General features: G+C 39.4%; 1 long non-coding RNA gene across 1 annotated transcript in view; it reads right to left on the minus strand.

Annotated features, from left to right (window-relative positions):
• LOC108165749 (uncharacterized) overlaps positions 1 to 6,013 on the minus strand; it is a 9,944-nt gene extending 3,931 nt beyond the window's left edge. Inside the window, exon 1 of the long non-coding RNA XR_001776077.1 lies at positions 2,850 to 6,013. This is a non-coding gene — a long non-coding RNA (uncharacterized LOC108165749). The remainder of the gene's footprint in view (positions 1 to 2,849) is intronic.
• Between the last annotated feature and the right edge of the window lie 7,540 nt (positions 6,014 to 13,553).

The raw sequence follows: 13,553 nt of genomic DNA on the forward strand, positions 1-13,553 counted from the left end.
ATGGATGGATGGATGGATGGATGGATGGATGGATGGATGGATGGATGGATGGATGGATGGATGGATGGATGGATGGATGGATGGATGGATGGATGCCATGTGACCGACTAGTGTGTGTCAAACTGGTTTGCTTATTACTGACAATGTGGCTCTTTTAGAGAAGAGATACAACACCTGCTAATGGCAATGCCTTAGGTACCATCTCCTCATTAGCATTGACACAAGAACTCTTGTTGATTTCTCCTTATATTGGAGGTTGTATTGTTGGTGGGCACATTAAAAACGAGTCTCTGATAGTTTTGGCAGAAGCATCACTTTTTTTCCCCATTTTATAAATGTTATTTCCACCACCAGCAGCAAGCTATTGTGCAACACAGTGAACTGTTCTTTGTTGTTGTTTTTTTTGTGCACAAACACTATCAGAGTCCAATTTGTCCTTTTTTTTTTAACGGTTCCAAGCTTTTTGGGACTGTTCCCAACACATTTCACAGCAAAAATTAAATCTGTGCTGTCAGGTTGTCATGCACGCAGCCAGTTGTCAAACGGTTAAGTTTGCTTATGCACCCATCAAGCTGGTGAGGAAATAGGAGGTATTAGATACTTTGCATGTACATCGTCATGTTGCGCAGCAGATGAAAATTTAACTGCTTCGGACAAGGTTCTGACATTAGGGTCAGTGCTGCATCAAGTCTTCTCCATTATGACAAGCTGGGCTTTAACAGTAAGAGACACAGGTTAATTAGTGTGATTCCTTGCCACTGTTGCTCTGCACCACTGACTAATTTAATGGTTTTATTACTCTGGCTTTCTGTCTAATTAAATTGCTCTAATCTTATTTGCAAAGTATTGCGAGGTGCAAGTTCAAGGTGCTCCCATGAGCTTTGGGTTTGTCGCAGTGGGAAGAGACACAGACTCGGATTCCTCGCTTTTTGAATAGGTGTCGCATTTTAAAAGAAATTAAACTCACAGAGAAGTTGCTTTTTCACCTCGGAACAAACCCCCGACGTTTTAATAAAAGATATATTAATTGCTAACACTGGTTAGCTTGATTCTGGCTGACGGCGAACCGAGACGTTTCAGAGGCGACTGTCAAATGAGCTTTATTGTATGTTTTTAAGTAGCTTTGAGAAAGATTGATGCTGCTTTTTAAATCATTTCAGTCCAGTGCCTATCCATTTTCAGAGTATTGATCTATGGTTTGTTAAGCCACTTCACTCTGACCTATGAATCGTTCAGGCATAAAAAGGCTCTTAAACATAAAAGATGAGTCATAGTTGTGTCTACACGTAGCAGAAAATTCAAGCAAAGGACAATTTGGGATTGTTTTTGGGCTCGTCATTCCCAGCAGCCTGTCAAAGAGACAACTGAGATGATTTCCCTGCACTGTTAGGAAAAACATGAAGTAGCATTTTATCACCAATAAAAAGATTCCCAAAGAGCTAATTGAACATTTTGGCATACAGTGGAAGAAGTAGGGAGTCTGGAGTCAGGGCTTAACTGTATTTTTTAAGATAATGCTCTCACTCTTTTTAAGAATTATACATTTACTTTTCTTCCAATTGTGCACTTTCCACTTTTAAAAAGGACTTTTGCTATATTATTGCCTTACATATCTCTTCTAATTTTCCTTTTCTATCTTACTTATAGTTTTCAAATAACTTATAGTTTTCAAATGATGACTTCATTTATCGATGTCTAACTAATCTGGTCCTATGTGGAAACATAATTGTGCCTTATAGTAACAAACCGTTTTACGAGCTACACCCAGCCAACCTTATATCACACCCCAATCTAAAGAAAGCACAGATGAGAAACCAAGTCATTGACTTATTAGCCTAGAGAGGATTACAAAGTAATTTTTAGGCTTTTTGGACTCTTGAGAACTAGAGAGAGATTCATTGCCCACAAATGGAGAATACATAGAATACATGGAGCAGCTTAGATTATTCCCTGGCTTGGCTGACCCACCAAAGTCACTCCCAGGTGGTCACAAAATAACCCAAACCACTGCAGAAATCACATAAATTAAGGTTGGGGTTCGTGGTATAACAATAAGATTGAGTCTGTACAAAAACTGCATCTATGCGAGATGAAATTCCTGAATGGTGTGTCCCCTTACATCTTGTGTAATATCAGAAAAACAATGTGCAACGTCAGGGCCTGAAACTTGAATGTTCTGGGGTGACGCAGCAGGACGACAGCCCAAAGTGTTTCAGCAGATCCTTTTCTAAATTGGTTGAAAAAACTGAGGTTGTCAAAGTCTAGACATGAGTCTGAATGAGATGATGTGGTATGACTTTAAATAGGTTCTCCAAAGTTTCTACTTAAAACAATTCAGTAAAGAATTGTGGGTCAAAATGTCTCCACAGACTTGTAAATGAATCATTGCTAATTATCACCAATGCTTGATAACATTGTTCCTTCGGCACAATCACTTATTAAGTTTAAAGGTAATTACTATTTCTCCAAGGGCAAAGTTGGTTTGGAGAGCTTTTTATCCTTCACATATTAAAATTTGTTTTTATTTCTCAGATTATCTTTGCCTGATTTATTGTGTTAAATTCCTTCCACAATCTGAAACATCTTTTTAAAAAAAAGCTAAATAAGAAATCAGAGGGAGAAAAAACACTTTTTCACAATATTGCATGTGGTGTCACCAGGTGCAGGGATAAACTCAAAATGAGCAAAAAGTAGTCAAAGTCCAAGGACAAGCCAATAAAACTGTCGACAACAAAAAGCAATAAAAAGAACTATTTAATATTACATGTGGCTCGAGGAAGAAAGAACGAAGAGGTAGAAAATCTTTACTCATGTCTGCAGCTCGTATCGTATTCTCTGTTTTCTCTTACCTTTCTAATTCAGCTGGGAATACATGGGGAGCATTTACAGCAACACCTGACTTTTTCAGCATCTCTGCACATTTAGCCTCAGGATGAGAGCAGTTCAGTCAGTGACTCCATGTTCACCAGCCACTTGCTGTTAGGTTGCATACCTTTCAAAAGAAAACAGAGTTCACATGTTTTTATATCCATCTGACATTACGTTCAGCTTCTGATATGGCTGAATGGTCGTGCAGTCAGAGTAGTCGATTAAGTTACAGTCTGAGTTTAGCCAAATGTCAGAAGTTATTGTTAGTTACTAAATGTTTAAACTCTTAACAAAAACAATGTGTCTTTTAGAGAAATCCATCAATGAAGGTGCTCAATGTTCAAGAGGGGCCACAGTTGGTTGCACTGTTGCTTTGCAGCAAGAAGGTCCGAAGGTCAAATGTCATCCTAAGATCTTCCTGCATGGAGTTTGTACATTCTCCCAGTGCTTCTCTCATTCATTGCTTTTCCAAATTATCCTCAGGTATGAGTGAGTGGATGCATGATTGTTTGCACTCGTGTACTGTATGTATTCAGCTAACTTTGGGTGCAATAAATCTCACTTTACATGGAAATTATTCATTGCACTGTAAAAACATCCGTATGCAGATGTGTGAGATCACCACTGCAAATACTCCCAGGAGCTACATCTGGAAAGATAAAATTCTGCTGGAGTATGTTTGACATAGACGCCCAAGAGTCATATGTGTGTTTATTTGGAAGAAGAATCATGACTCATATACTTTCAGATATGAATAGAGAAAAAAAAAACATAGTACCTTTTTCAAAGTTGTATAATTTCTCACTTCTTCAGAGAGATGTGCTGCTTGCGAGGCTGCAAAATCGCCATCATTTCACTCCAAACGTTGCGTGTTCCTGGCACTGCTCAAAATTAAACTCATAATAACCCTCCTCCACACTGTGCAGCTCTCGGATAGCAGATGGCATGTCCAGTGGTCCACCATGGCGGCTGAGATGCTGTTTGGAGTTTGCAGTGACGTAAATCACAGACCAATTAACTATTGCAGTCTGTTGACAATTAAATGCCTTGCGTGGAATATACGGCTTGTATGATGTTAGTATGAAAAATAGAGAAGAGACTGGAGATGAATCTGGTTGAGGAGGACTGAGGTGTTGTAGATATTGCAGGAGTGGGTTAGAAAATAAAATCCCAACTTTAAACGTCTCTCAGTCGGTTATCCAAGAATGGAAATAGCATGACAGAACCGCAAGACCTAGATGACCCTTAAACAAACAGCCCTGTTGGTCGTGGAAACTCTGGAGGAGCTGCAGAGTTCAGCTGAGAGAATCTGTCCAAAAAATTTGCCTTTCTCGAAGACTGCCTGGGAAAGAAAAAGACATAAAAAGTCCTGCTTGTTGCCTACTTCGCCACAAGCTGTGCAGGGTACATCATCCCTGAACACATCATCTCCTTGGTGATACGTGGTGGCAATATCATGGTGTGGGGACGGTTTTTCTTCATCAGGGACAGAAAAGCTGGTCAGGATTGAAGAGAAAATGGATCGAGGTTAAAATGGGGTAATCCTGTGAGTCAAGCTGTTTAGAGGATTCAGTGAGGAGGAGGATAAACTTTCAGCAGGACAACAACCTTAAACATACAACCGGAGCTTTAATGGAATAATTTAGAGGAAATGGGATTCATGTGAAAGGATGGCAAAGTTGAAGTACAAGCCTTAAAAATCTGTGAAAAGGCTTGAAAACTGATGAAAACATATGATTTTATTTCAATATATCTAAGCTTGAAGAGGAATGGGAAGGAATGTTCTACAAAATAATGTAACCGGGCACAATAAAAAAAACTTTAAAGGATAGCAATACTTTTGTAAAAAAAAAAAAAAATCTGCTCCTGATAACTCTGGTAGTTCCCTACAATTTTACTTTATCAAATACAAAAATGACAAGACTGTAACCATTTCAAGACATTTCTTAACCAAATAGCCTTTGAGTTGACTGCAGATAGCTGCATTGTGTTCCCACATGCCAGACGCAGTTATGCATGTCTGAAAAATGTCTCACAACCACAGCCTGTTTCGATTTTTTCTTTTTTGTAGATGCATTCTAGAAAAACAGTGCATCAAAATATGTCTTTGAACTTTCATAGCTTTAACAATTTATGTTTGCCCCCCCCCCAATTAGATCTTGGTTGTTGCTGTGTAATAAATTATTAACAAACAAGGTGTTGTTCAGATCTTTTTTTTCCTTCTTCTTCTTTTTTATGCTGAAGCCGGATCAGAGTCTGATCTCATTAGCGTGTGGCCCAGTATCAGCTTTGAACTGCAGATGGTGTCAGCCGGTCAACAATAAAATTACAAGCGACTTGTCAGGAACGACATTCGTTGTTGTTACCGGGGGTAATTTTGCTTTTCTTTCTCTCTTTTTCCCCTTCGCCATGCCCTTGCGGGGACGTTGCCACTCATCTTGATGGGACCGGCAACAACCAGCGACAGGTCTCATTGCTTGACAGACACGAAGTGAAACACCCGAGACAGATGCGGGCGCCTGAAGTCGCGGCGATCCTATTTACTTTGAAGCTCTCGTCCCTTTCAAGCAAACAAATAACGTGTATATAGCAAGTCGAGCAAAAAAAAAAAAAAAAAAAGACACACAATGACGGCTTAGTGCACCCACACAAAGAAAGTCTGTGCAGTGTCTTCCGCAGATTAATGTGGAGCGGTAAAGAACGCTTTTGTTTCACCGCTTTAACAAATTGCACATGATAGAGTTCAAAGCTGGCCCTGTTCGTGCCTCCATGTTATCTGGCATGAGCTTTTACCATAAAATTCCCAAAGGTGTGTTCGTCAGACTACAGCAGGTTAATTTGCTTCTTTTTGCGCTTTGAATGAAGTCGTGCGTTGCCAAGCGTTGTTGTAAATCAGCTGCGCCACATCGGCCATTGTGAAAACTTGAGGAACGTTTCTACCTTTTCTAGGTCATCGTTGTACATGTGAGGTAACGCCGTCCAGCTTGTGGAACGTCGTGTCCTTTTAGGTCACGATGTCACGGGTTAGTTCAGTTCTCAGTGCATCGTCGTAACGACAAACACAGGATCGATGACTTCCTGAAGCTGCCAGAGTTTTTTCCAACATGCCCAAAAAAAATGGGTGCCTGCCTGATTTAGCGGGAGATTCTATTATGTTTTCTAAAATTGTCAGATATATAAGAAACAATGGCGAAATTGTCTATTTCTTCAGAAAACAGTAGTTTTAGTGGTTTTAAAGTAGAAAACAATAAGCTCAGTGGCTGTAGTATTACAGCTCCATATCTAACTTTGTTGTTGAAATGCAAAGCAGAAATTCAATATGATATTTATATTGTTTAGAGCTCAAGGGACTAAAACACATTTCCTTTACGGACGGATGGTAACTTTATCCAAGCCAGGAGGCAAAAACTAATTTTAATATAAACCCACAAGGTCCTGCACAGAGATGCAACACAAATAATCCATCACAAAAGAAATAAGGTTGGTTTCTATGGGAGTGTGTGTCAATTCCTTTAACATACTGTAAGTAGTTTTGCTGAATGTAAAACATTTTGAAGGATTTCTGAGTCTCTTGGTTGAATTCTTTTGTGGATATGATGATGTTTAAATCCCATTTTCAATATACATTTAAAATCTTAATGTGACTGCAGTTGCTTTCCGAGTCAGAACTTTCTAATTTCCAAACCGCTCACTACTTTGTTGGTGAAACGTAGGTGATGATATATAACATTAGAGAAAACTGTCGGTTCTTAAATCCATGTTTTGTCTTTGACTATTACTCCAGAAAAAGTTAACTTTTCAACAAAACAAACAAAAAAAGTTTGATATAAGCGACCTGCTCTTTTAAACCTTGGCTTTGTTAACTATTGAGAAACGAAACTGAAATGGGCTTTTATCAGGCATTTGGCAAAAGGTGTAACAAAATTGTTTTCATTAGTTGGAATTTATTAAAACTAAGTTGATGAGGACAAAAATAATTAACTTACTAAATGATGATTTGATAATTAGCCTTCCCTTTAAAATCTGAATTAATTGGCTATTTAGATCACTAAGAATGGTAAGTGGTTAGGAAGCAATTTATTTTTGCTCTTTAAACTCGACTTTGCTTGAATGAGTCGAATGCGCTCCTCAGTCTGAGATGATGAGCAGCATTACTTCACAGTTTCAGACTAAAACCTTCGTGGTCATGGAAATAATTGGCCTTCCCTGCTCTGGTATTTAATTTTATTACATAAAAATCAGGTTTTTACTCGTGTAATTTCTTTGTTTCATTCATTTGCACAAGCACGGACTGCAGCTGAAATTTTTCAATGGGATTGGAGAATTATCAAAACAAATTAAAATAGCTGCCAAATGCTTCATGCCAAACAGTTAGAGCTTTGTAAATAAATTTAAAGCAATATGTTAAGATTGCTTTTTACACATCTACTGTTTATGTTTGAGGCAGGAGTTCTTAATTTGGTTGCACAATTGCCACGCATGGATGGGCGGGAAGCCGACAGACATTACATGAATGAATGAATATGTGTAACAGTGTCATCTTTTGGCAAAACCCCAACATTTGGCTTTGTGTATTTTATTCTTTTTATTTCACAAACACTAACACACCGTTGGCTTGCCACAATGAAAGGTGTCAAATTCATTGTGGAAAAAAAACAACACTGGGTCAGTTCAAACCAGACATTAGCAGACGCTGTAATAATAAAAAAAAAAAAAGAAAAGAAATGTTCCTCACTGTCCACACAAGAATAAATTTAATTAGACCAAATTGCTAGGGATTTTGGTCAGCTGGCGTAAGAATCATTCTTTGTACATGCTAGAAAGAGCTACATGTTCCCGTTTCATCTTGCAAAGGTCCTGCAAATAGATTAGATTGTCTGGATCTCCCTCTTCAGGTTTAGCTCTGGACTCTGACTAGGCCGTTTCAAAACTCTAATTCTTCTCTCATTCAGATTCACAGATAGATTTACAGTGAATCTGGAAAAAAATAAAATCCTGACACCTGTGAGTATGATGTTCTTTCACTGCTGCGCTGATGTGTTGTTTCTCATGTCAACAGACTCGATACATGTGAACTCAGATGAGTTCAATTTTTCATCCTGTATGCAAAATGCTACGTGTGTCGATGGGAAGATGGATTGAGCCAAATGGAGGATAAATCCTGGAAGAAAATATGTTAGCAAAGAAAAGTAAGGGGAGCAGCAGCAGAGCCACCTTGGCAGGAAGCAATTATTCTGTGGTAGATGGCACCATTTCATACTGGGAACAAGACTGGACCACAAGGAAATACACAGCAGATGGGTGAAATAGCCTTCATTTAATTCAAGAAAAAAATCTCTGAAAGGTTTTCATGTTTCAAGTATAACTTGATTTTAAAATTTCTATACATAACTTGTTTTTATTTAATGATGATTTCAATACGTACCAAAATGATTCTGATTCCAGTTCTTTCTTCAATCTGTTGCAGTTTCTAAAGTCTCCAAGCTGTCACTGCAGCATAAAGTGATTCTGCAAAGTCTTTACGTTAACACACTCGCATAACACACTTCTGAGAATCGTATTTGTAAGAATAATTTTCTCTCCATTTTACTAATTGTACAATTTGGGTTTATCCATCATTAAGAACTACAAAAAAATAAATAAATACATTGATGTTTGTGTTTGCAACGTGACAAATGTCTTGCTTGTGAAAAGTTCACAAACAAGGCAAAGTAGCGGCTTGCGTCTTTAAAAATGTTGTCCACGCTGCACCTTGCAAAACCATTTGGAGCCAGTATCCATAATTTCTTGTTGTGCAAGTGTCTCCTTGTAAAAGTTTTTTTTTTTGTTTTTTTGCTGTTCAAGCAGATCAGGGGGGATCTTAACAAGCTTTTCTTGGGATTTGCTTACGTAGAGAAACTCCAAACTACGGAGAACGGAGATAGAGGTTGGACACAGCGGTTTCTGCAGGTCCCATTAGTCAAACTGCAACCCGTCCACTTGTAAAAATGCCATTCCACATGCAGCTATATATTTGATACTGGTGCTACATGGGCTATTGAAGAAAAAAAAAAGTAGAAATACAGCAACAAAAACCTCTCAAAACATAAAGTTCACAGCTGCCACATACAGAAAAAGCACACTGAGTGGATCACCAATTTCCACTGGACAAAGTGATGATGCTGGAACTTATTGTTGTGAACGGCTTCACTGCCAGGCTATTCTCCCGTCACAGAAACTAAAATGCGTATGCCAGCGCAGCTGCAAACAAATGCTGTTTTGGTCTGGTGAGGCATATCCAACGCACATCCACTACTGAATCACCATACAAAAACTCAACGCCCTTTCAGGGACCGACGGGCTTTTCGTGAATCCTAAACGATTCTGTACGTACCACCCACACTTTCTGCCTCAAAGCACTCAGACACACACATGCTTTCATGATAAATCTGTGTGCACATCTGCCAGACCGTCCCCCATCTCCCCACAGCCTCTCTCCTCCCATTCAAGCTCCAACCCAGCCCACCGCCCCTTCTTTCAGTCCCAGACTCATTTGATTTGGGGTGTAATCGCAGCCTCAGATCTGTGGAAGAGTGTGGAGAGGAGCGATTGTCGCGCTCCACTGAGTCCTGAGGATGAATTAGAAAGAAACTGAACTCCAGAGACACAGCGGCGCTATAGACGGGTGCAGCACGGCTAAGAGCCCAGATTGGCTTTGTTCTTAAAAGCATGAAACCCTGACATTAGACATCACAGAGGTGTAAGAGCGTTCATGTATCAATCCATCAATCCATTAAATGTTTACAAGTAGAGGGTCTCCAGCATGCTCACTGACTTTGATTAAACTTAGTTCCTGTACATTTCCTCTCACTTGGCTCCAGCTACCAGAAACAGCAGCAGGTATCAAAGGTGTTTTATTTTCTGTGGTTTCCACGTCTTGAGAAAGAACAGGCGAACATGCAAAAAAACAAAACACCACAGGGTAAAACTGACACTCTTCCAAACCTAGCCAAAGATGAACAGTACTGTGAAAAGTAGCTGTTTGACGCTCTCATTAGCCATCATTTTAAAATCCGTTGTTTCATCAGACATGGGAAACATTATAGGGGCCAGTGGGTTGAGTAGCTTCTAATTTTGATGTTTATGAAGAACGTAATATTATGAAACTTACTGACAATGCAATTTCAAATTAGTGTTCATGGGATTGGAAAGTCAATGAAAATCAACAACAATATCACCCTGTTTATAGACTAATGTGATTATCTTCGGCTAATTTCACATGCTATGTTATTGCTACCAACAGCGCTTGCGAGAAAACAAAGTCGCCGTCCCACACGCCTGCATATAGATGTTGTCAGATTTGCTCTGGACTTCCGGTACAATATGAAATTGATGTTTGCTTCTGCCACAGTGGATAACCTTTAAGCTAAGACAAGTCTTTGTGTTGGAGGCTAGTAATCAAGTCCCTCAAACTGCATAATTACTCCAGCAGCCAGTGTTGGACCCGTCAGCCACCAGTGGTTCTATATTAAACTGAGGTGTGGGCTGTAATTATATTAAGGACACACAGAGCATCAATTGAAGCGTCTGGGGGACAGAGGAAGATATTAAACTGCGTCTCTGGTGTGCTCTGGTGTTAAAGATTGAATCTAAACACACAACAATAGGTTGCGATTAGAGAGTCAGTCGTAAAGTCTTAACTGTTGACATTGCCTAGCAAAAGCTTGCTCTAAATTGGGTCCCACAAGAAATTAGCGAGAGTTCTGTGTGATAAATATTCCGGGTGAGTCTACTTTGGGCGAGGTGATCCTACAGAGTCAGCCCGGCGCTCCGAGTCGCGGCCCTGAGATCATCGCCGCCGAGATTCAGGAGGGAGAAGCTTTGGAGTCAGGGAGCACTCGCTCTGCAGGACACTCCAGGCCTTCGCGGAGAATGATTTATTCAGCAGGCGAGCGCAGCAGCACGCCACGGGGGCCTCCCCTGCCATCGTTTAGGTGCAAGCGCCTGCTTCATTTATCCACACTTTTATTGATTAATTCATGGCGGTGATTAAAGTTTCAAAAGTTGCCAATTGTCCTTCCCGACGTCTGACTTCCTTGTCGATCTGGAGCCAGAAGGGACGACTGCCCTCCCGATAATGGCGGGGGAAAAGACGCCGACGCTCTGGAGCGTTTACTTCCTCGTCACACGTGGGACCGGTCCGAAAGATCCCTTCTCTGAATATTTCACAAATTGCAGCCCATTATATTCAGTCTTTTTCCCCTCCTCCTCCTTTTTTTGTTACCCCGTGTGAGATTGCTTAAATATTGATGATATGGTAATTCATCAATAATTGTGGGCTGCTGGGATAACAGCCCACATATGTGCAGTGGAGAGTATCAATTAAGCAGTCAATCACCTCTCGCTTAGCGCGTGCAACGATTCTGAATTAGGCTCAGGGTTGTTTTTTTTTTGTTTTTTATATATTTTTTTGCTCCAAGTCAGGCCATCCACAAAGAGTTATATAATAAAACGTCCAGTCTCCATAGACAAGAGACAGATCTCATTGTTCAGAAGACCTTGAAATAGTAGGAGAAAAGGAAACAACAGGGAGCAAGAAGGAAATGAGAAAAAATAATTAAATAGCTGATGAAAATGAAACATTTCTAAAAACTGATTGTGAAACAAGAAGCCAACTGAAGCCCACAAAATCCCAGAACTCACTCTGTTATAGCTACGTAAAGGCCAAGGTTCTTCTTTACAAATGTGAGTAAACCTTTAGAAAAAAAGGCTATTAAAGCTGCAGTATGTAGCTTTTATAGAAATATGTCTTTAAATCATTGCTAAAACTGTCAAAATGTCGTAACAGAATAACATGGTGCGGTTCTGTCACCGCTCCCCGTCAGTAGCAATCAATTAGAGCTAGGAGAACGGCGAATCAAGCTTGTGTACGTGCTACTCACACTCTGTCAGTCTTCTTTATAACAGAGTAAAAGGAAAACTATTGCTGTAACGCTAAAAACTAACGCTGCATATCACTTTGGAAAAACGATCCCAAATTAAGGCATGCAACAAACGGGAGCCTGATGGAAATATGGATGATACTAAATAAATATAAATAAATAATCCTGGTTCTATAAACTACACAGATGGTTCTAGGTCCAAACTGTCAAAGTGCAAGAACAAACATGCAAGTTTTTAAATGTAGCTCCCAATGACAAAAAAAAGGAGGAAAATAATCAATCAACCTATTTGTACTTTTTGCTTGAAATTGCATTTTACATTTAAAGGTTCAAATAAATTTGACTTCAAAACGTTGCTTGTCCGTTGCCTCTAATACTTCTATGTCTTTAGAGTAAATCGGTTGACCAAGCTATTTGGAGACCTTACTTTCACAGCAGCACAAATTGATAAGATCAGCCTTTTCCACTGGAACTCATGGCTCATCTTCAATTTTTATAATTGGTTTTGGCTCACTGTTTAAGCAGGGATTAGTTTATTTACACTTCATAGCTTTAAGTAACAAGCTTTAGCTTCAAACTGATTCAAGTTGTAACTTCTTTAAGCAATTTGCAGGTCTGTCAGCACTTTTTTTATTTTTGCGAAAAAGAAAATTCTGTATCTGAAAACTCAGCAGCATGTGATGAAAGAACTTGCCAGGATGTAAAATAGATATATGGGGGAAAAAAATAATACAACTAACACATTGCAAAAGAAGAGTAAAAAGAACATGAAAAATTGAAGCAAAACAAGAGCTCAGAAGTGCTGGAACAAGACTAAAATCTCCCAGGGGAAGTCATTACAAATGAACTGGCGAGCGGCAAAATCAGCAAAGACCAGATTTGTTACGGCTAAAGTCACAAAGTCAAGAAACATCAAGTTCAGCATATTAAAATGGGAAATAAAGTAAACCAAAGAGCATTTAATACGGTTAAAAGAAAAAAACAAGTTGGAAAACAAAAATCGACAAGGTTGCTGGAAGAAGGTCTTTCAGCTCCTAACAAGTTCAAGAGCTTTGATAGTGAGGTAGTAGGAGGAACGTTTCACATGACAATTAGTGCAAAAAATGTATCTGATAACTGGAAAATAAATAGTAGAAGTACAGGAGAGCAGTGAAGCTAGCAGATTTTAGCATGACGTCGGAGCTGGATGTTCTTCCTGCAGAGCAGGAGCCGACTGATGTATGTATTTAGGATCAGGTGCACAGCAGTGGCTGCTGATCTGATCCCAGTCCGGCTTTGAATACCAAACTGAGGCTTGATAGATTATCAGAAAATTCAGATCATCCCCTGGGCAGATAGTCACATTACATACTTACGCAACTTGGATATCACTGAAAGTAAGGAATTAACACATTAGTTGGCTTACAGTGCAAAACACACTGAGTTTTAAAAGCAAACCAAAAAAATAATTGCATTGTTTCTATCCTTTGACTTTCCTTTATAGGTTTTCAAGGCGCTAGTTGCCTTTATTCAGCAGTAAATGGACAGGAAGAAGGACAGGGAGCAAAGAGGAAGCCAGTAAATGGCCTGGGGTCAGGAATCTAACCTGGGATCATTGAATTGAGGATTGAATTTGTCTGTCACGACAAAAGATTTTGCTGGACGATAAGTAGTTCCGGAAGTAACTGTGATAAACGATAATGTTCTTTTGAGACCATTTTCAAGTAATATCATGGTAATGGCAAAATAATGCAAGAGTACGTTCTAAAAGATCTGCGAACTTTA

The sequence above is a fragment of the Poecilia reticulata genome, linkage group LG21, assembly GCF_000633615.1.
Source record: "Poecilia reticulata strain Guanapo linkage group LG21, Guppy_female_1.0+MT, whole genome shotgun sequence".
NCBI lineage: Eukaryota > Metazoa > Chordata > Actinopteri > Cyprinodontiformes > Poeciliidae > Poecilia > Poecilia reticulata.